General features: G+C 39.1%; 1 protein-coding gene and 1 long non-coding RNA gene across 43 annotated transcripts in view; one reads left to right on the top strand and one right to left on the bottom strand.

Annotated features, from left to right (window-relative positions):
- The window catches only part of RBFOX1 (RNA binding fox-1 homolog 1), a 1,150,782-nt gene that overhangs the window by 791,687 nt on the left and 336,883 nt on the right, over nucleotides 1–22,212 (top strand). The window lies entirely within an intron of this gene.
- LOC141731033 (uncharacterized) lies at nucleotides 1,864–10,871 on the bottom strand. 3 transcript variants are annotated; one of them, XR_012582937.1, is made up of 5 exons: nucleotides 10,811–10,871; nucleotides 8,590–8,640; nucleotides 8,195–8,277; nucleotides 7,510–7,639; nucleotides 1,864–2,493 (listed from the first exon to the last, which is right to left on the bottom strand). It is a non-coding gene; the product is annotated as an uncharacterized LOC141731033 (long non-coding RNA). The 3 variants fall into 3 exon arrangements; XR_012582936.1 differs by lacking the exon at nucleotides 1,864–2,493 and adding an exon at nucleotides 6,356–7,435; XR_012582935.1 differs by lacking the exon at nucleotides 1,864–2,493 and having other exon boundaries at nucleotides 6,356–7,639.

Here is a 22,212-nt window from a genome sequence, read left to right as displayed (position 1 = left end):
GATCCTGCAGTATTTAGCTTTATTTCTGTCTTTATCCAGTGCATTAATTTATCAGGTTTGTAATGGGCTCAGTTTTATTGATGAGGGCTCTTAGAAACTTTTTAAAATCAAGTTTTTGAAGCTCATTGTTGTGGCATTAGCTTTCTCCAGTGATTAGGAATAATCCATTGACATTTTTGTGTCCAGTGTTCCTCTGATGCACTAAGGAGTTACACTGTGCTTCAGTGATAAACACTAATTTTTTAATCAGTTTGAGCTGAGCAAAACCAAACAAATAACTGGAGAGAAGAAGAGAACCAGAGTGGAAGTGGTTTGTTAAGTAGATATCTGAGGGGTTTTCTGAAATTATCCAGGGTGATAGCAGGGCAGTGCATACCTGGTGGTTGGCCGAGAACCTTTGCTCTCCATCCACCTCTTGCCACACTGGACAGGAGGCAAGGAAATGGGAATGAGCTTGTTGTGTGAGTTAGTGATGTCTTGTTACCAGAGAGCAATGTGTAATTCATAGCATTTGTTCAAAACAGGGCAGCTGGTTCTGACCAGTAATAAAAATGTCACTTTTTGCCTTTCTTCTGAAAACCTCTTGGTCTGCATTTGTAAACCATGCGTGTTATGCCTGGAAGAGTAATCTGGAACTACCAAATATTGCATGTCCCTCAAGGAAAAGGGGTTCAAAGGGGAGATAACCACTAAAGGTGGCTCAGCCCAGTGTGTTTGTGCTCATCCTGTCCTTAGGAACTCACATGTGCTGCACTTGATGTGCCAGACAAGTGGCTTAGAGTGATCCTGCTGTAGTTCCTGTAGATACTCTTGCAGTTATTCTTGTGTTCATCCTCCCTGTAGGTGTAGGTGGAGATACAGGTAGGTGAGATCAATAAGGAGATGTATTTTTGGTTCCTGGTTTGTATCACACATTGACATGCAATGAATTTGGAGTATTCTCACTCAGTGTCTTACCAACTCTATTCCCAGACATTCCATAAAGAGTAATACACATCACAGCTCAGGAAAAAAAATATCTTGGAAATGAGATCTAAAAAAGACTGGGGAGAAAGGTTAATTGTAGGGATGTGATTTCATTTAAATTTTAACTTAGCTTGAAATAAACGTGTGCCAAAAAAAGGGAACTAGAAAAATGTAAATTTCAATTGCAGTCTTGCTTGGCAGTTCTGTTAAATTTTAGGAGCCTTCCCAACTATAGTAACTCACAATGTTACTCTATAAAACTCCAATTTGCTGCTTAATATTATTGCAAATTAAGACAATAGCAAGGTAATGAAAACTGTTGAGGTTCATGTTTCAAGTGCCATGGCCTCTCACCACAAGGACTGTGTTCTCTTCAAATGCTGACTGCTAATGGGGCCCTTGGATCAAGAGAATAAAATGTTGACTGCACTTTGTTCAATAGTGGTGCCACTCACTCCAGGCTTCTTTGAATTCTTTCAGGAATAGTTGAGAGGCCTTTAGGTAATGTCCTGACTCTGCTCTTGGTGGAATGCTATTCAGAAAACTTTCCATTCCTGTCCTGGTGGTGTTTTGGCATCTCTCTCTGAGAACAGCAGGCAGAGGCTTTTCTGCTGTTCAAGCACCACTTTCTTTTGAATTCAACTTTGATTTTTGCCCAGTCAAGGATTTTCTCTGTGTGGTGCTTCATAATTGCTGGAACTGAAGAACTACAGGAATTTTTGGTGAGGCTGAAGCAATGCTTGCGCTAAGTACCTGTCTGGTTTGGGTGACTGTATGGAATTCAGCAGCTCCTCAGTGTGTGTTTAAACTTATATCTGTACAGAGAAACCAGAGAGAGGGAATAGTTCACTAGGGGTAATGAAGGTTCAGGAAGTGGTAAATTTATGAAAGGACAGAAGGCAATATGTTTGGACAGTTTAAGGGCTGCTGACACTGTGTGACGGTGTTCACAGGGGTCTTTGGGTGAAGGAAGAGATGAGGATCTGACTCCATGTTTCAGAAGGCTTGATTTATTATTTTATGATATATATTACATTTAAACTATACTAAAGAATAGAAGGAAAAGTTTCATCTAAGAAAGCTAGCTAAGCTAAGAATAGAAAAGAATGATAACAAAGGCAGCTGCTTCAGACTCTCTGTCCGAGTCAGCTCCGCTGTAATTGGCCATTAATTACAAACAAGGACTTGTGACCAATCACAGATGCACCTGCTGCATTCCACATCAGCAGATAACCATTGTTTACATGTTGTTCTTGAAGCCTCTCAGCTTCTCAGGAAGAAAAAATCTCAAGAAAAGGATTTTCATAAAAAGATGTCTGCGACAACACAGTACCCAAAATAAATTCAATATCCCAGAGCTATTTTCCTCCTGCTGCTCAAACATGAGCAGTGCCCAGTCCTGGATCCAGTCTGGATTTGGGAACAGCTCCTGCACTCAGAACAGCAACTTTTGGTTCAGACTTTGTGCACACAGGGCCTGCACTCAGCTCCTGCTGCAGAGCACTCACTGTGAGCAGCGATGCTGGCCTAGAAAGGAAGAAAGGTTTTCTTGCTTAGTTTGTGTTTGTTGAGAGGGAGCTCTTTTTTCACACAGCTTTTGTAGTTTCTCTTTGATCATCTGGAAACCAGACCTTTGAGTGCACAGCTTTAACTGTGTTTATACTATCCTGACTTATTATTTCAACCTCTGCTGTTGTTGAGGCAATTTGACCGGCAAAGATCATGGTCCCTTTAGTGTCACCCCTAATTCAAGCAGGAAATGCTATCTAGTTCACAGTGCAGTTTGGAGGGTTTGTAGGTTTGGTTTTTTCTCTTTTCTTGGGGTTTTGTTTGGGTTTTTTTGTTTGTTTGTTTGTTTGTTTCCTTGGTTGATTTGGTTATTTTGCAAGTTTTGGGTTGGTGTTGTTTTTTTTCCCCCTGGGTGTTTCCATGAGGCCTTTCTGGCTTGGGTGAGGATTTTGTGGCTTTGCATGGGTAGTGCTGTTGGCCTGAACTATTTACTTTTCTTTTGCAATTAGGTGAAAAGAGTGAAAACCCAAGAAAACTTTTCCAGCTGCAGGTAGCTGGGTTGTATTTTTTACACCCTTTTTGGTCTTTCCTGCATGGTGGATTTCTATTCTCATTTACTCATTTATAAAAGAACAGATTGAGCAACAAGAGTTTAAGGGAACAGGAAAGGCATTGAAAATATAGAAAGAAGTGCAAAACCCCCCAAAAATTTACATGAACAATCCAAACAATGTGGTATTACAGGGTAAGCCACGTTGACTTCTTGAACCTGTATTCTTTGAAGTAGAAAGAATGAAGGAATATTAATTTTAATATGGCTATCATGTCCTTGTTTTGATGTTTATGGTCTTTTTCTTTTCTGTAAAATCTTTCCAAACTTTACTTGTTTAAACTGGTCAGGTGTACTACTCTACAAAAACATTTCATCATGCTTTTCTAAGTAGCTGCCATTTTTTTCAAAGCATTACAAGGAAAAATAAATTCACCTTAAAAAACCTCAGAAATGCACGAATCAATATTAACATGCAAATATATACATAGTAGTATGTATTTGAATTATACATATATATAAATGCAGTTAAGGATCCAGTCCTTCTGACTTGTGGTTGACATGCACTGCTGGATAAAGAGTGAAATCTTGGTTTTGCATAGGCCAGGATTTTAGAAGTCTGTGTTTCTTCTTAGTAGTCTGTATTTGTTCTTAGTTCTGACATTTTTAATAGAGAGAATAAGTGAACTGTAAGTGTGCCCTGTTCTATTCTGCAGCAAGATCCCACCTTGTCCTGAAAGCCAAGTCATTGCGTTCAACAGGAATGGCTTTCTTGGTACAAAATCCCAAAAACCTCTATGTAGTCCCCAGGAAGCAGGATAGAGAAATTAAAACACACCATCACAAAAAAATACATTTTATCAAGATGACAATTGTTTTGTGCCATCTTGAAGTTCTGGGCTCAAGAAGGAGCTATGCTTGTTGTTGGAAGAGAAGTGAAGTACAGAATTCTAAAAGCACTTTAGTCAACTAATTTTTATTCTTTTCACAAAGGCTTGCAGCAAAAAAAATAGTTTAGGAAAAAAGTGTAATTTTCAGAGTTTCACACTTTTCCCTGTGTGGGCCTGGACAGGCTGGAGAGGTGGAGCCAGGTTCAAGGTCCTGCCCCTTGCCTGAGGCAATCACCAACATCAGCAGCTACTGGGGGACAAACTGATGAGAAATGGAAGAAATCCCGAGCTGGTATTTTCATATTTGTGCCATGGTATCTGGAGGATCCATTTTGTGAGTCAGGAAGTGGCGAAAGGCAAAACTGCTCTGCTGATTTTTAGCATCTTTGTTGTTTCTCACCCCTGGGAGAAGCTGACCTTGTTTCAGGAATGTTTTTCCTCCACATCTGTGTGCTGTTGTGTGTTTTGAAGCTTTGATCACCTCTGTTTTCTTTACAGACAGTGTGGCTGAGGGAGAGGGAGATATAAAACCAAAGTGCATCAGATCAGAGGCATTTTCTATGCTCCACTAATACCAGAAATTTGAGCCCTTCCCATGAAGGAGTGGCTACAGATGTATCCCAAGCATGCAATCAAATGCCACGCAGGCTGTTATTCATAGGTAATGGCCAAAAATACAGATGCACTCAGTGCTCACCTGCTCCATTTCCACATTTCTTTCATGCAGTAGTTACCTCTGCCTTTGGATTGTTAAGATCTCTCTGAGTACAGCACAGAAAGTGAAAGAAGTGGTGTTCATCCCAAGGTCACTTTGGTACTTGAGAGCAGCTGCCCTCCAAAGAGCACATAATGAAGAGTTTTATTACCTTGTGGTTGGTTTTCCCTACGTGCTGGAGATTGCTTCATATGCTACCAGCTCATTTCTCCTTTTTTCTTTTTTTCTTTTTTTCTCCTCCTCTGAACTGCTGCTTTCTACAACTGTTTTTATCATTGTTAAAAATCATTTATATAGCACCATAAATTACAGGCACTTTACAAGCAAGGAGTAAGATACTGCCTTTGCCCCAAATACTTTATGGTTCAGATACATCTTTGATATCTGGTGTACCTTTTTTTTTACTTAACACACAGCCTGGGAATTTTAAGGTAGATTGCATTAATCTCCTGTTTTATTCCCACAATTTTTCATGATCAAACGATGGTGAGGGCCTTTCTGTGATGCAGATAACCAATCATCAGTTTGCTACTTGCCATAAAGGTATTGTAAACATTCTCCTCACTGAGAATGCCAGGCACATACTTTTGCCTCATACATTTGCATCTAAAACCTGTAGGCACTGGAATAAACAAATCTAGCATTTTGATAATTTAACTGCCCCTTTTTTCTTTCTTTTCTTCACACTCTAACTGGCATTTCCCATTTTTTTGGAATGAAATCTCCCAGGAATTTTCATGTGATATTGCCACAGTGCCCAAGGAAAAACCTGGCAGCATGATCTTTGATAAGGTAGTTTATTTTTTGGAGTTTTGGCTCAATTATTAGGCTCCCGACTCCAGGATATCTCATACTTTATTTACACTCTGTCTTCCACTAATACAGTTATTTAAAATCTAATAGTAGCTATAGTTTAATTTGAAATTAGGATTTTTTTTTTTAAGTTTACCTGGATGATATTAGTCTAAAATACGTTAAAGGTCTGGTAATTATTTACTATTCTCTTCCACCTTTAAACACAGATTTTTTTTAAAAAACCCAAACAAGCAGCTGTAAATCTAGGGGGGAAAAAACCCTGTAAATTCACTTACTAATCTAATTTTTCCTAAGCTCTTGAAAAGTGCAGATCTTGGGTGCTGGGCACATTCCCTGTGGTGCTCAACTGGAAATGTGGAATGTAGTGTGGGATTGTGAGGGTGTCCTTCAGTTGTGATGGTCTTGTAACCTTGTATCTATTTTACAATGAGAGATAGTAAAAAATTTTGAATAATTATCAGTGCTAAAAATACAGAAAAACTTTTCTCAACTGGTTTGTATACAAATTTTGGGGTTTTTTTTCTTCACACGTTGACATCAGAACAGAGCAATCATCATGTGCTAGCATTGCCATGCAGTTCTTTGTGGTTTGAAAACCAGATGGAATGGCTGCAAACAATTAGTCTCCCATATTCTATTCAGTATGTTAAAATTATAATTCTGAGCCAAAAATTTTAAAGAGTTTTTTTTCACTAATTTCTTTGAAAATGTATTTGAGACTCCAAAATAATGCATAATGGTTTGCATTTAAATCTCAGGCTTTCACAATTTTTAGAGAACTGTGTGGCTTATATGATACCAAATATATAATGATGTGAATAGCATTGGCTTTTATTTAAAAATGGTTGAAAGGAAAAGAAAAACTCACTTTTCAAATTGATTAATGAAAATATATTTCAATGTCTTATTCAGAATCATCCAAGCTTTATTTTGAAAGTGCTGGCAAACACTGAAGTTATTAAAAAGAGAATAAAGGTCAGTGAGTGTGCATCTGTAATCATACTACCATCAGTGTGGCAATCTAATCTAGAGGAAATCCAGTTGAAACAAAGATTTTTAATGCTATTCCAGTAAATAACAAAAGCAGGTTGATGCTCCTGTGTGTTTTTCTGAACTAAACCCCCCCAAATGTTTGCACTGTTTATTTTGCTGTGCTGCTGGCACTAAGGCATGTTATTGATGCACTTGAAATGCATTATGTGGGTACTCAGGCTCTTACCCTGCTTGGAGGCACTGGGAGTGCCTTCCCTTGGCTAGGTGGAGGAAAGAATGTGAAATTATTGGAATTGGGTTGGAATTTGGAACATAGAAATAGACTTAACAAGTGTGTATCAGGCAAAGAGAACTTTAGTGTATGTTTAATTAGGGGCTGGTGCTCCCTGACCTCAGTGTTTGCATTTCCACAGCCACAGAAGGGTTTAATTCAGTTTTAATTCAGTGAGTGGAGACTCACTCAGAACAGAGCATCCTCATTCAGGGCTCAGGGGAGAACACCAAATATCACCTGTGAGAGGCCAGATGGGCTTTGTGCAACCTGATCATGCAGCCCAGAGCTCCCTGCATGTAAAGAATTCCCTCCTTTGAAGTGCAGGTCAGGATGGAAAACAAGCCCTGCTTGTTAGCCCTCTGCTGTGAGTGTAACATGTCCTTAGGAGACAGCAACTAAATAGAAGCAGGGTACTCCATTCTGCATGGGATTTGTCATATTGGCACATGACATTTCATGTTAAAAAAGAAAAAAATCACAGTATCTTTTGAAATGCTTTAATATTGTTTCCTTGCAAGGCTCAGTTTGCCAAGGTGCTGTGGTTTAGCAAGGTCTCACTCAGTGAGAAGCAGCAAGTGCTGTGGTGCCTTTGATCAGCATTTTGCAATTTCCTCTGTGGGGGAGCCCAGCTGAGCCTGATGCAGTCCCAGAGAGAAGGGACATCCAGATTGTCACATCTCTGTGCCCGAGGAGCTGCCCCTGCTCCTCGGGGATGTGCTTTCCTGAAAACAAGAGCAGCAGGGTTTGCTCTGCCCCTGGCTGCTGCTCTTTGAGGCTCAGTCCAAGTGCCACCAACCTTCTGTCATGGGAGGTGCTTCAGAGCTGAGCACTGACCCTGGGCTGCAGCAGGATGGTGTGCTGGTGATTTGTCTCTGATGGAAGGGAGGAACAACCACTCCTTGTTATGCTACTGCAGAATTTCCCTCCTGAGGGGGGAAAATAAAAAAATCTCAGCTTTGACTTGTGATGGTGTTCACAGTGGTCTTATGCTGAGGGAAGAGATGAGGATTTGACTCCATGTTTCAGAAGGCTTGATTTATTATTTTATGATATATATTACATTAAAACTATATTAAAAGAATAGAGGCTTCTCCTCAGAAGGCTAGCTAAGCTAAGAATAGAAAAGAAAGAATGATAACAAAAGCTCTGTCTCAGACTCTATCTGAGCCACCTGACTGTGATTGGCCATTAATTAGAAACATCCAAGATGGGCCAATCAAAAATCCACCTGTTGCATTCCACAGCAGCAGATAACCATTTTTTACATTTTTCTCCTGAGGCCTCTCAGCTTCTCAGGAGGAAAAATCCTAAGGAAAGGATTTTCATGAAATGATGTCTGTGACATCACACATGCACAGAGTCTTATCAGCCTGTACTAGCAGAAGAATCTACATTTTGGTTTGAGACAGAGGTTATATTTCCAGAATGTCACTGTTTTCAGACCAGGGTGTAATTTTTTTGGTTTTTCTCAGTGTCAGTACCTGTGCATTTGCTGTTGGAAATAGTTAACTTTGCATTTTGTTGGTGGGAAAGGAGAATCCAACTGATGTGAACCATGAACCCCCTAGGAAAACAGAAAATACATAGATTCAGAGCATCTCAGAACACCAATTAAATATTTAGTGTACAGGCTGGATCCCTCCTAATGGAGAGTGTCTGAGGTAAACACAGCATCTCTAATGTACAATCAATTTAATAACAGAAAGGACTGGCAGCTCGTGGAAGGGGAGAGGATGTATTTTGATTTCAGGCAGAAGAACTGTGTGAGAAGTGAAATTTTTAATTGTGAGGATGAATATTCGGGCAATCCAGCTTTAGTTTGCTGAAGGAATTTCTGATAGAACTGGAGGGCAGTGGAGGAATGGGAAGTACTCACTGGTTTGATGATTGTCTGGTTTTCTGCCTGGTGGTGGCTGTGCAAATGGGTCTAGAAACAGAACACTGACATGATTTGTAATGCTTGAAACATGCAGGGAAAACTTTTCTGAATTGGATATTTTGCAAGAAGTTGAATACTCCCAAAATATTTTTAAGATGAGGAAAAAAATATTCCTGCTCTGGGGACGTTGGAAGTGGTGTAGTGATCTGGTTATCAGGTGCTATCGCAGTCTTCTGCCCCGGAGTGTTCCTTGGAGCAGTGCTGGGTGCATTTACCAGCTGCTCAATTACTACAGCTCCTGTAGAGTTGTGTTTAATTTAGCTTCTTTCTAGAAACACCTGTTCTTCAAACCCAACCATGTCCTGTTTAAAGAAATCCTAGAAATGAGTCTTGGTACTTTGAAGTTTCCAAAGTGAATAAGAGCAGACCGTGGGTAGAATGCATGGAGAGCTGCATTGACAGCCATTCTCAGATGTGTGGTGTTTCAGGATGCCAGGAAGACATTCCCTCTGCCAGACTGCCAGAAAACACTCCTTTATCTCATTTTGTCTCCTGGCATGCCCTGGTTGCATCTCAGGGTTTGGACTGATGGACAGAAATTTCACAGTATTTTTGAAGTGATATCAAAATAACTTGAGGTCACTTCTGAAAATCAGAACCATTTGGCCATGCATGTGCATACAGCATGTTGTATTTTTTGGGGAAGCACTGATGTAGCCTTAATTGTCTCACTACTTATTTGTCTTTAATACACAAATATCAGATTTCAGAACATGTCAAGTGTTTCTAGAAAAACATAGTCAGAGACCTATTAAAGGCACATGTTCTGTGAATCTCACGGTAGGAGCCAAAAAAAAGAAAAAAGGTAATGGAGAAAATCTGCAGACATCAAGATGATGGAGAGGGTCCTACAAGTCACAAAATGAAAGGCAGGCATAGATGCCCAAAGTGTTTTTGTGGTCTGGAAGGCAGCCAAAGAGGCATTGATTTATTAAAGAGCAGCCTCAGGGCTTCCTTTTCTCTATGTGATGGTGCCATTAGAGCTCCTCAAGCAGGCTCTGATTTCCTTGAGAATGAGGAGTAGAAGATGCTGAGGACAGTTGGTGTTTCCAGGCTGATGCCACTGCCAGACCATCACTTTGTGTACCTGCCTGGGGAATTCAGTGTGTCAAGTGTGAGTTCCTGATTGTTAAACACAGCCACGGCTTGTGCAAGAACTACCCCAGCAGTTGTGTGGGTTTTACACTCTGTACTTGTGATGTGATGTAAAGAAAACCAACTTTAATGAGACAGCAATAGTGAGCCACCAATTGTCTCAGAAATGCCCAACTCAGCTGTTTTGTTAATGGAGTTAACTCAGGGCTGTCTTTGTGTGCTGCTCATATCCTGGCAGTGATTAGCACCTGTAGCATCAACTTTTTGTCTGCTTTTGTAGATATCTCAATCCTCTTATGTAACTCCTTTTCTCTCTGAATAGCCAGGATTAATTTTGTAGTTTTCCATTCCCTGCCCCTGCAGTGCCTCCCTAAAACCCTGTCCCTGTGTCTCCTCCTTCGTCACTTGTCCTGCCTGTTTGTCACTTGTCCGTGGGCAATACCTCCACCAGGCTGCAGAGGCTTTTCTGATACTGTGAGCAAAACTGGAGCTGCTGCCCAACCTCACTGGTTCTGCTGCTGTTCCCAGGAGCTCAGGTGGCACAGGAGCAGATTTTCCACCTTATTTTAAGGCAGGGCTGCTGTACAGTGGGGCTGCCATCAGCTCTGAGAATAGGAGAAGTGTGCTCAGCACACACTGTGGATGTGCCTGTCCCTCACCAAATCAAAACATTGATAGAACCTTATAACTGTTCTCACCTTGTTAGAAAACAGGTGAGAGGAGAAGATAGAGCATGAATTAGTTTTGTCAGATCTATAGTCAGAAATAGTAGCTGATAGGATTGCTGTGATAAGCTCTGTGTGATGGCTCTGCTGAAAGGTAGGCTGCTCCATGATTTACTGAACTATTAGAAGTGGTAAAACTGATCCATTTGTTATCATCCAGTGCATAAAGACTTCAGGATTTAAGGAGCCTGCACTAAATAACAAAGCAATTTATACACTCATAAACTGAAAATTACAGGGAAGAAGTCCTTAAGTCATTGGTAATAGGAGCCTTTTATCATATTAGTGATGATTACCAAATGTTAACCCCTACTCCCGTTTTTAAAACCAAATCTTACCTTACAGTAGTTGCAATTACTTAAAAGAACTCCTAGAGACAACTTTGTACTGATTTATTATGCAAGCACGGCAAGTTTTATTTATTTATCTGAGTGCCATCCCTCTCCCAGCCCATCAGGTGATGTGAGCTGATGGATGGCTCTGCCAGCAGCAGCATGGGGCTGATGTCACCTGAGCAATGGGATGAGCTGCCTCCACTACTGGGGAGCACTTCTTTACCCAAAGCAAATTTGAGTGTAATATCTTCAAAAGAGATTTTTTTTTCCTGTGCTTCAACAGCTAGATAATAGTTAGCAATAGCTGGTTTCAGATTAGTCTGTTCTAAGGAGAATATAATTGTGTCCTACTGTGAAGATGGAAATACCCTCTGCCAGGTTTTAGAGATGCATTATAAGACTGTGAGTTGTCTTCGTGTTCTCTTGAAGCAAAGATTTTATGGGCACTGGAAAGGAGATGTTGACTAAAGCTGAGCAAACATTTGCCTGGAGGTAATTTTACTGATGACATTAGTTTCTTTTTTCTGCTCCAGAGTGTCCTGAGATACTTAATTCATTCAATTTCATTCAACCAATCTAAGTTCTCAAGGAACAGATGAATTGAGAGCCACTTGTTACCAGAACTCAGTATTTGATATCCAGCTTGCTTTGTTTAAATGTGAATGATTACATGCTGAAACAGATTTGTTTCTTTTTGTGAGCTGTATAAGCAGAGTATCTGAAATCAAGATTTGCACACACACCTGGGTGTTGTACAGAAGAAAATTGGAGAGCCATACTAACATTTCAGGGAATTTAGTTAAAACTCTTTTCTTGCAGCCGGTAAATTCTGATCCCACTGCCCTTGTGTTAAACTTTTCTGTCACAGACCTTGTTTAAGTAAATTCAAATGCATCATCAACCCACAGTAACACTGATCAGACTGAAGCTGGAGTTCAGTTGACATCCTAAAAGCAGGGGAGATGATGTGGGGTTTTCCTGTGGTGCCAGAGCTCTCTTTGGCAGAAATGTTGGCTGAGTCTGTTCTCACCAGAATGAGTGAAGAAGCAGCAGCAATAGCACCTGCCATTGAAATTATGGATTGATTGAGCTGTTACCAACTCCACTATGATCACTAATAATTTGGCTTAATTATAATCACTTAGTTACCCTGAGTTTTGTCAGGATGGGATGTTTGAGTGCTGGGAGAAATAAGCCAGATTTTGTTCCAGACATCACAAATGAAGTGTTTGTACCAGACAATGGAGCAGACCCCTCGTGGTTTTCTTCCCATCACTTTGCTGTGCTAAGTGTCAGGAAAATTCATCCACAAATACCAGAGATATATGTCCAAAAAGGAGACAGAGGAGTCTTTTTATTTTATTTGAATAAAGGGAGAGACCATGGGGCATTCCCCTGGGATCTCTCAGATTTCTGGAGGATGCAGCCTCCTTTTATCCCAATTTCCCATTTCCCTTCTCTCTTTCCCCATTGGCTGAGGTACTTGAGAGGTTCAGACTTCCCAGAACACCTGATACCAGAGATTCCCCTCTAATGTATAACCCTCCCTTTTAATTTTTAATTCTTATAGAATTTAGGGGTTTTTCTTCTCCATTGTTTCTTTCATCTTTCAATGTCTAATTTCATTTATCAGCAAACCTAAAGTTTATTTGTAAAAGCAAATATATTTTTCAATATATTTTTCCTCTATCAGTGGAATCCTTCTCATTATTTCTTTTATCTCTCATTGCTGGTTTTATCTACCCGCAGACCCACAGCTTGTTCGGAAAGACCAATCCATCATTCCTCTCATAAGGAAAGGGAAAGCAAAGTTTTATGTTGTTGGTTCTGTGGGCAATGATCAGCTCTGTGCATCCCACACGTGTGCCATGGAATGTGGGATTGAGGAAACTCCCATGTGCCCCCATCCTGCTTGTCCCCCTTGCACTGAGCTCAATTGATCACAGCCAGCAATCCTGGCTGGGGGTTTGGAATTGTGCTGAGCTTTAATGACCAGGAGTTTAAATTGTGCTGAGCTTTAATGACCAGGTTGTTGGCTGCTTGCTCCTCAGGCTTTCCTGGGAAAATATTCTGACCTTGCTGTAGAGCAAATGAGCACAGAAACCAATTTCTTGCATCAAAAATGACAGAAGGGCTAAAGCAATAGAAATTAATTGAAAATGGGGAAAAAAAAACCAAACCAAAATCCCCCAAACAAACCAACAACAAAATGCCAAACCAAAAACTGTGTGACGAAAACATAGAGTTCATAAACCAATGGAGCTGTTTTTATAAATACAGAGTTTATAAACCAACATAAAGTTGCACTTCAGTTGCTCTTCTGCATTTATGCTGAAATCCAAAAAAGCAAAAGCCAGAAAAAATACAGCAAAATCCACCCCCTTAAACCTGCAGTGAAACAGGAACAGAGTAAGGACTTGTTTTGTTTCCATACCTCCGAACAATTTGCAGTTTTTCATTTCATATACAGCCATAATAGATGAGGCTGTTAAGGTGTGGAAATTAAGCACAAACACAAATATTTCTAGCCTTCTAAATACTTCGAATTATTTTTTGTATTCTGTGTAAATTATGTGAGATTTTAGCATTGTTGCAGCTCATATATCATGGGCATCATCTATATCTTTCTTGGGGAAGCTGAAGTAAAAGAAACCAGTTTATTATCAGTAATGGCAGTGTAATAATTACCATCACATTCCCTCCCTCCTTTATCAGGCTTTTTGGTTTTTAAGAATTATTAAATCCCTCTGGTTTAAGTTTGGAAGAACAGAGATGTTAGTTGAAAATATAAACTCATTAAAGTGAGTAAGTTTTGTCTTTGCAGTCCATTAGTCAAATCTATGATTTTGATACCCTTCTATATGGTCATATAGCACCTAGAAAAACAGATTGTACCACCTAGCACTGAGCTTGTTTTAATATTCCTGCAGTTCCAGGAGTCTTATATCCTTTGCAAAAGGAGGAACTTAGTCTGCATTTTCTTATCTTCCAATGCAGTAAGCAGCAATATCAGTGCTATTTCCAATCTTCTGTGTCATTAATAAATATGCCAAGATATGTCTGTGAATTATGGCCCTTTAATAAGGTAATGGAGCTCCTAGAATCTAGAGCTTGATTTTTTAGAAATGGGAGCTGTTTGGGTGCCAATAAGAATGTGCTGATCACATATATAACTAATCTTGATTAATTATGAGTACAAATTTTATTGTTTCCTTGTTACTGTTACCAAGTATTTTTACCTACCCTTAATATCTCAGCAGTCCCTGGTGATTCTGTAGGGAAAATACATAATATTCTGGTTGATTATAGGAGTTCAGGCTCACACAGCAATGCTGGTGCTGAAGCTGTGACAATACCTGAGAGCCCCACGTGAACATCTTGGGGGGCATCGGGGGAGCTGGGCCATTACAGCAGCAAACAGCAAACACCCAGATTGGTATCAGAGTTTCTGGCTGTTGTTTTTTAAAAGAACACCAAGGTTCTCATTGATTTCAGCAGCCTTTGACCTGAACTCAATGTCAGCTCTCCTGGACCAGCCTTTGTTAAAATGATTGTGGTCACTACCTTCAATTTACTTTTTTCACATTGTTTGCAAATCCAGAACATGTAAGAAGTGACCTTAGCAAAGAGGGTTCAGTTTGAACTTCAGCCATAGGTGCAAGAACCAGAGTAATACACCTGTTTTTAGTCTTATTTTATCCACCTTTTTCTACCTGCACAGGAACTACAGCTGATCTAACAAAGTATTGAATAATATCTGTGTGAAAAATAAAGCACTTCAACTGAATGGTATTGTACTCAGCATTACAATTTGTTCCTCTTGTTTGGAGGAATAAGATGTGAAGAATTGGCTGAGTAACCAATTTAATAATGGAGAGGATTTAGAATACAGAGAGAGGAGCTGAAAGCCTTGGGACATCATTCCCTGAAGCTTCATATGCTGCCTGTGCTATGCTCCAAAACAGGGTAATTTTGATACAGAAGTGATTTATAGGCAATACCTGTGCAGTCTTTTATCATATTAATAAAATCTTTAACTAGCCTTTGAAAATTCTAAAACCTCCTGTGTTCAGTTGAGGTGCACAGATAGAAAGAGCTGCTGGCTGGCAGATGTTCAGATACATTATCAGAAAATGTATTTTCAGCCTAACCAGTATGATGTAATTCATTCTAACATGATATTTCGGGTTTATTTCAGTGTAACTGACTACAGAACACAGTGCTCTGTGCAGGAGACTAAAGGAGGTGACTGGGTTAGGCCTGGTACAGAGCTGAGTATTGGTGGCAAACTGACAGATCATTTAAACAACTCAAAACTGGAAACAAAAGGGTTTTCTTTTCCTCTTGTATTCCGCCCAGGTGAAGGAAGTGGCTTTGTTTCATGAGACTGCACTAAACTTATATAAATGTTATTGTTGTTGCACATTACATTAAAAATTATCACTTTGGGAATTGCTGTGTTAAATCTTTGCCTTTTGCCTCCACTGAAAGAGGCAAGAACATTTTAGCTGGCTGTAGTGTTTTACAGATGAAGCATAAATAGCTCTGTGTGTGTGTATGTATCTGTTTATCTGTATAAACTTCTCTGTTGAAATCTTAGCGTGAGGTGCCTCATGAATTGATTGCTTCATTTTGCTGTTTAATCAGCTCTGAACTGTCAGTGCCACAGCAGTTATTTGTACTTGGACTTCACCCTGGTGGCAGATTCCAGTTGATTTTGTGCTATGGATTTTAGTTTGCTCCCCCCAGTCTTGCTTTGCTGTTGTTTTTCCTCTTTCTGGGCTCTTTCAGCAGGTGCCTCTCCATTTGCCACCTGCCCTGGTGCAATTTAGTTAAAGCATTATAATTATTTAGGTGACATTGTATGGTCAGGCTGAATATGTAAATGGATTGGAGTCTTTAAATAAAAAGAATGGGATAATTTTATTTTTTTTTTTTAAGAAGTGAGAGGTTTGTGATCAAAGATAAGAAAAAAATAATCAAACATAAAAATAAGGAAAAATTTCTGTTTTATCTCATTCCCATGATCATTTTTATATCTCATCTTTTTAGTAATTATTGATTTATAATATAGAGTTGATGCACTTGGTAGAGAGACTGTGTGAACAGCTCTCCACATCAGTACCCAAAATGTGCCATGTTCAGGGTGTGGCATGCACCAGTTCACAAGGCCAGGGATGATTGTCAAACCCAATAATGCAGCCTTAAAAGTAAATAAGATTTTTCTCCTTTACATTTTAAAATTGTTTCTCAGCTGAGGATGATGCTAATTAATTTACTACTGATATTGTGTGTTTTAATGAGATGCATTAAATGAGTTAAAAGTATTTTCTTGTAGCAAAGGATAAAAGTCCAAGTGTCAATCAAAAAAAAAACTCGAGTCCCTTGCATGCTCACTCATTTGCATAATATATATTTAACTTTAAAAAAAGAGCCAAAGATGGAGTTCTCTCTATTAACCTTTATTAAATATGCAAATCACAATCACAACTTTGATTTTTAAGTATCTATTACGGTAGGAAAAAAAAAATCCTACCAAAAATAAATCAAATCACCCCAAACACTTGTGCTGTGGTCTGATTTACTGTTTGCACTGCCTGTTTCTGGTGCTGGCAGCAGGAAGAGCAGCAATAACACAGTGGAGACAGTAGATGGCTGTAGAAAAGTGTGTTGAGCGCTCCTGTGTGAGCGTAATAAGATTGGGAAAGGCCTTGACCTGACTGGATGCAGCTTTTATCTGAAGTACATTTAAAGAGATAAAGGAGAAGCAGGGTGCAGTACATGTTCCTTTCTTTTCTGTAGGAGCTCTGCTTTGAGTTTAAAAATTTCTCAAATGCGGGATTTGTGAACTGGGTCCTTCAGCAGGGAGAGGTAATGGCTCCAGAGCCACCAGAGTCACTCTGAGGATTTCCCCCCTCCCTCAAGGCGTCTTAGAAATCCTCCTGTAAAATTCCTACAGAGGGAGCGTCTGTAGATCCCATAATAATAATCAGGAAGTGGTAGATTCCCATTTATTTATTATTACTTTTTTTTTTTCTTTCCCTCCCCCCCCCCCTTCCTCTCCAGTGTAGTTGGCTGCCTTTAGTGCACGGACCTGCTCATTAAATAGATACACCAAGAACTGTTACCTAAGCAAGCTTGACAGTAAAGAAAGGACAGACTGAGTTAGGGAGAAAAAGGGAAGAAAAAAGACAGCCTGAAGCAAGTCACTTCACACGCAGAAAGAGCCACTGAACGAATGCTATTCTCATAAACAAACTAAAAAAAATACCTTGTATAAGAAGAGAACTGTGAGGACTTGACAGGAAAAAGGCAAGATTTTCTACCCACTGTTTTCAGTTTTCCTTCCAGACATACTTGGTGAAGTAAGGAGACTTCTGTTTGCTGACAGAGCCCTTGATTTCTTTCAAGATGATGATGTATTTGTGGGTAGGTAGTGTCTCTCTCCGTGTCAATCTTTTGTTAATAGATGGACTTTGGGAGCGTGGATTTTAGCCTGTAGTTGCAGCGTGTTGTGTGCTCCGGGAGGTGTGTGTGCTGCAGGGGAGCGTGGCTGGGGTGCAGTACCTGTGCTTGCATTTCCAGGCAGAGTTGAAACAAACCGGGTCATTTACTGAAGCTGGGATTTATTTTCATGGTTTGCAGGATGTGGCAGGGTGCACTGCTTTCTTTTCAATGCCTTAGAACGTACTGCAATCGTGTGAGATTCACTGTGGAGCTCAGTTACAAAGCGAATGCTGCATCACTTGTGGCTGCTCAGAATTTGCTTTCTTTGTAAGAAATGAAACAATCTTAATGTGATTAAAACTTCTAATGTGTGTTACTTAACCCAGTTGCTTTTATACTAATTGTCACAGTCTGTCTTGGCTTTTCAAGTTCCTGGCAATTGACAACTGCAGATAAAGAAATAGATATTTTGTTCCTATTTCTGTGATTTTATATTCAGCATTGTTCTGATTCTTTGCAGCAAAATCTGCTCACCTTGAAAATAATGTTGTGTTGTGGCATATATCTATTGAATTAGTAAAGCTATTAACCTGTGTATCCATCCAGGTTTTGATACAGAATGTTTTATTTCTTAGCAAAACAAATCCACAAAGAAATCACTGAACAAATCTGCATACTTAAAAGCTTTTCTGTGTTCCTCTTCAAAGCCTGTACATCTTCTGGGAAAATATTTTAAACTAATCTCATTTGACAATCTATTTATTTATTTAATTTAAATGTATGTAAAAATAGACAAGTGTGCAGCTAATCTGGGCCACCTCTGCAAAACAGGCTGCAGAGGAGCAGCACTGAATTCTCAGAGATATTATCAGAAATCACTCCTTCTCTTTCTAAATCACTCGTGGTTCATGCTGTAAATCTGCCTTTATGCTCTCTTCTCATTTCTCTTGACCCTCCACTGTATCTTGGTAACTTTTGCAAAAGGCACTGCATGCAGACTTTGAAGTTTGTTTTTTCAGTGCTTTGACCTGTGCTATCGTTTCGGGAGCTCACCAATCACCGAGCCTTATGATTTTGTCTTTTTCTTTTTTTCTGGGTTCTGTAGTACAAGTCCCTTGAATTTTCACTGGTGTGTCTGTGCCTGACTGCTGCTGGTTTTTAACCCTTACCACCATTCCATAGTGAAGCTGAATTTCATTCTCCTGTTAGATCTATAAATCAGTTCTCTCAGTTGCAGCAGTGGGTCTTTCATTCACTTTGTGCTGTGCTGTAAGAGTTGCCATCATCCTAAGGAGAGGCACAGTAAATATGTGAGGAAAAGCCCTTCTTTCCTATATATGCACACTGAGGTGAAAGGATGTGCATTATTGTGTATTATTCTGTTTCTCTGTGGCACAGGCTCAAAAGGCTTGAAATCCAGGGATCTTCTCCCTCCCCACGCCTAGGAGTCATTGTTAATTTGAAAATTCAGTGTAATACATTTTCTTGCACGTAGCCATGAAGATTTCTGTCACTTTTAGTGCACTGTATTTTTTATTTTTGATGAAATTTTTGAGTTATTCTTTTTAGAGATGTATATAAATACTTTAAGCAGAACAGCCATAGTAACAAGCCGTTTCTGATGGTACCAATTCCTGGTTTTAAAAACTCCTAGTAATTCATATAAAGGTTTCAGTAATTAATATTTCACTTTTAAAAGTGTGTTCATTCCATTTTTATTTAGTCCTTTCTACTCACATTATATGATGTCTGTTTTGTTCTGGTTTTCTGATTTGCAGAATTCTTTAAACAGTCCCTCTCTTTTGGCACTTCTATACCTGAGTATTCTTCCCATTTGCAACTGAACTTTTCTAGTGTAAATTTTTTGTATCAAATCTCAAGATTAGTAGGAAGAAGCAGAGAATAAACAGTTTTTAATTGTAGCAGAACATTATTAATTTGTGGGTTTTTATGGAAATAGAGGATTTATATTCATAGATTATTTTTTTCCTGAAATGTTATGATTTTTAAACTCTATACATTGTGGCCATGCATAGGTAGCCAAGATGCAGCATATGGAAAAGATGCTGTAGGTATACAAGAGACTTTCAGTAGATGTAGGTGCAAGGTATAAACTCACAGCAGCACTTGAAATGCTTTCTCCTGACATCACATCAATTTTTTATGTAATTATAAAAAGCTTCTCAGCAATATTATTAAAATTTAAAGTAGCCAACTTGTGGGAAAATATAATCTTCCCTTTTTAAAGGGCTTAAAATTAACCTATTACTGTGACTGAGATTTTTTCAGACTATTCACTCATTTATGTGGCAGTGCTTACCTGTTGTTTCATTTCGTGTGTAACACAGAAACATTTTGGATATTTACAAAGTAAAAGAAAAATTTGATTTCTTCCCATCCTCTACTGTCTTACTTAGACATTATCCTGGAACAGTTTGATGTCTTTTTTTTGTTTTAATTCTACTGATGACAGTGGTTTCCATTTCCTTTTATTGCAAGCTGAACATGTTTAGCTAACTTAAAGCATTGTGCAGGAGTGCAGGGCACAGGCACTAATTCACTCTGTTGAATGGAACAGTCTTGATTAGGTGCTGTTTTTTAAATACTTTTTTCAATGTTTTAAAAAGTAGAGAAAGATTTTAGTATTGTTAACCCTGTCAAAGGAAATGCATATTTGTTGACACCCTACGCAATTAAATGATGTTTGTATTTATATTTTCCTTCTTCCCTGGACAAAGGAGATGCTTTTCTGGTCTGGTACTTCATGCATAAGAATCAGTGTGCTGTAGGAATCAGAGTTCAGCAATGTCAGAGTTCACACTGACCAAGAAACTTTGAAGGCTTTCAGGCATTTCTGATTTAGGAACTAGTGAAACCAAAAGGGAATATATTCTCTGAGGGGTACAGACCCATCTATATCTGCTGCTGCTGCAATTTACTACTCATTTCTCCCCAAAATGAGATGGTTGCAGTGACTCAGGGTGCTCTGGATCACTGCAGGTGATGATTCCCATTTCCTGTGTAACTCAGCTCCCCAGAGCTGATGGGGTTTGCTCAGAGGGTAGCAAATATTGGTGTTGGGGTTTTTCCAGTTAGAGGGTTCTGAAGCTGCTGACTCGTGCTTAGTGTGGAACTTTTGCTGGCTGAAAGCTGAGCCTGCTCCCAGTCTTTCAGAGCCCTCTCTTTCTGTACATTGTTCCTCCTCCTCTTTTTCATACTTTGAAAAATAAACCCAGTTTGTCCACATGACAGCACAGGCAGCTGCTTGATTCCCCAGCAAACACTTCCATGGCTGGCTGTTTTCCATCTGGTTGTTCAGTTCCCACCGACCTCATGTTCAATTTTCATATTCTGAGTTAGAAGTCGAGCATTTAAAGTAACTACATGTCATGAAAAAAATCAAATGTTGTAGGAAAAGCTGGAACAAAATCATTGGTAAATATATTTTTAAAATAAAAATTGTTAGCTTTCCACTCTTTCTTCTATTCTACAATGCTAGACTAAAATTACCTTAATGTACCATAATAGAGTTTGATAAATTTTATAAACATCTAATTAATGTCTGCTTAGTCAGAGTAGTGCTTCATTCCTGTCAGTCTGCTGTTCTTTTTAATAATAGGGAATGAGTTGTCAGAGATTTTGTGTATATTTAGCAGAGATTTTTTTCAGTAGCAGCTTCAGAATGATACTTGATCAAACAAGGCAGAAAGCATGTCAGCAAAAGAAATTTGGTATTTTTCCCAAAACTAGAGTAGGCAGATACAGAGAAACAGATTGAAAAAAATGTGTATGCAATAGCAACAAGATAATTTCTTCTGGCAATAGGACACTGTTTTGACAACTCTGTAGAATAAAGCTTTTGGGTCCAATATAGAGAATTGTACTTGTCTGAATTAGCAAAATGTTCCTTAAATGAACATCTGGGAAGAAGTCTGGAAGAAAAAAGAAACAGACTCTAGCACAAATTTAATCTGGATATTTAGGAATTTAAACTCCTTTATTGTTGCATTTCTGGTGCCTCTCCTATTTAGAGCATCCTAATACACATACAGGAGTGTGTGTCAGATCCCATATTCAAAAGCAGATGGTATTTTATTCAGCTGACCAAGGTCTGCGTGTTTTTGTGCACCAAATGTGTGCAGGCACAGAGTGTGCCTGGCTTGGGGAAGGGTTTCATTTCCAGCCCAACTTGTGCTCCTTGTGTGCTCAGTGCTGCAGGACACCTTGGAAAAGGCTTTTTATTCCAGAGGAAATGAGAACCCTAAACAGATGTGAAGATGACTAAAATTATAAAGGAGCAAAACATTAGATTTTTTTTAAATTGCAGTAAGGAACAAATACAATGCTCATAGCTTTTGGGGGGTAACTTGACATACTGTGTATTTTGTAGCATTGAAATGGTGTGCATTAAGCAGAGGATTGTTCTCTTCAATGAGGATTTCCAAAAATGCCCTGGACTAAGACAAAATGCACTGCTGAGTGTGCCCAAAGAGTTACAGACAGTGAGATCCAGCATGAGCTAAGCTGAAAGAATAAAAGACTCTGCTGAAAACAGTCAGAGGAACACTTCAGCAGTATAGATTTTATTGCATAGAATTATTGAGTAATCAAAGTATTTAGATCCTATTAGTTAGGAAAAAATCAAACATATTAGCAGAAAAGCTGCGGATATCTTCAGAGTCAGTGATTCCCATTCTACTTTCCACTGAGACTTTGAATAAAACATGCAGCTTCATCCTCTGCATCTGACTGCCTGACCACTGATGTTGAATAAATGTGTACCTTTTATTATTAACACAGAAAAATACAAAATGATTTCATAATAGAGTATGCTGGTGTGAACAGTAAGGATCTTCAAGGGTACCTGGCTCAATAAACCTGAGTAATGAAGTATTGCAGTTTATAAATCTACAGTCTTGATGGCTAAAGTAAAAGGACTGACAGAGGTGTTGAATCAA

This window comes from Zonotrichia albicollis, chromosome 16 (genome assembly GCF_047830755.1).
Source record: "Zonotrichia albicollis isolate bZonAlb1 chromosome 16, bZonAlb1.hap1, whole genome shotgun sequence".
Lineage (NCBI taxonomy): Eukaryota > Metazoa > Chordata > Aves > Passeriformes > Passerellidae > Zonotrichia > Zonotrichia albicollis.
Note: the sequence above shows the minus strand (reverse complement) of the source record. Positions and strands in the feature narration are given on the sequence as shown.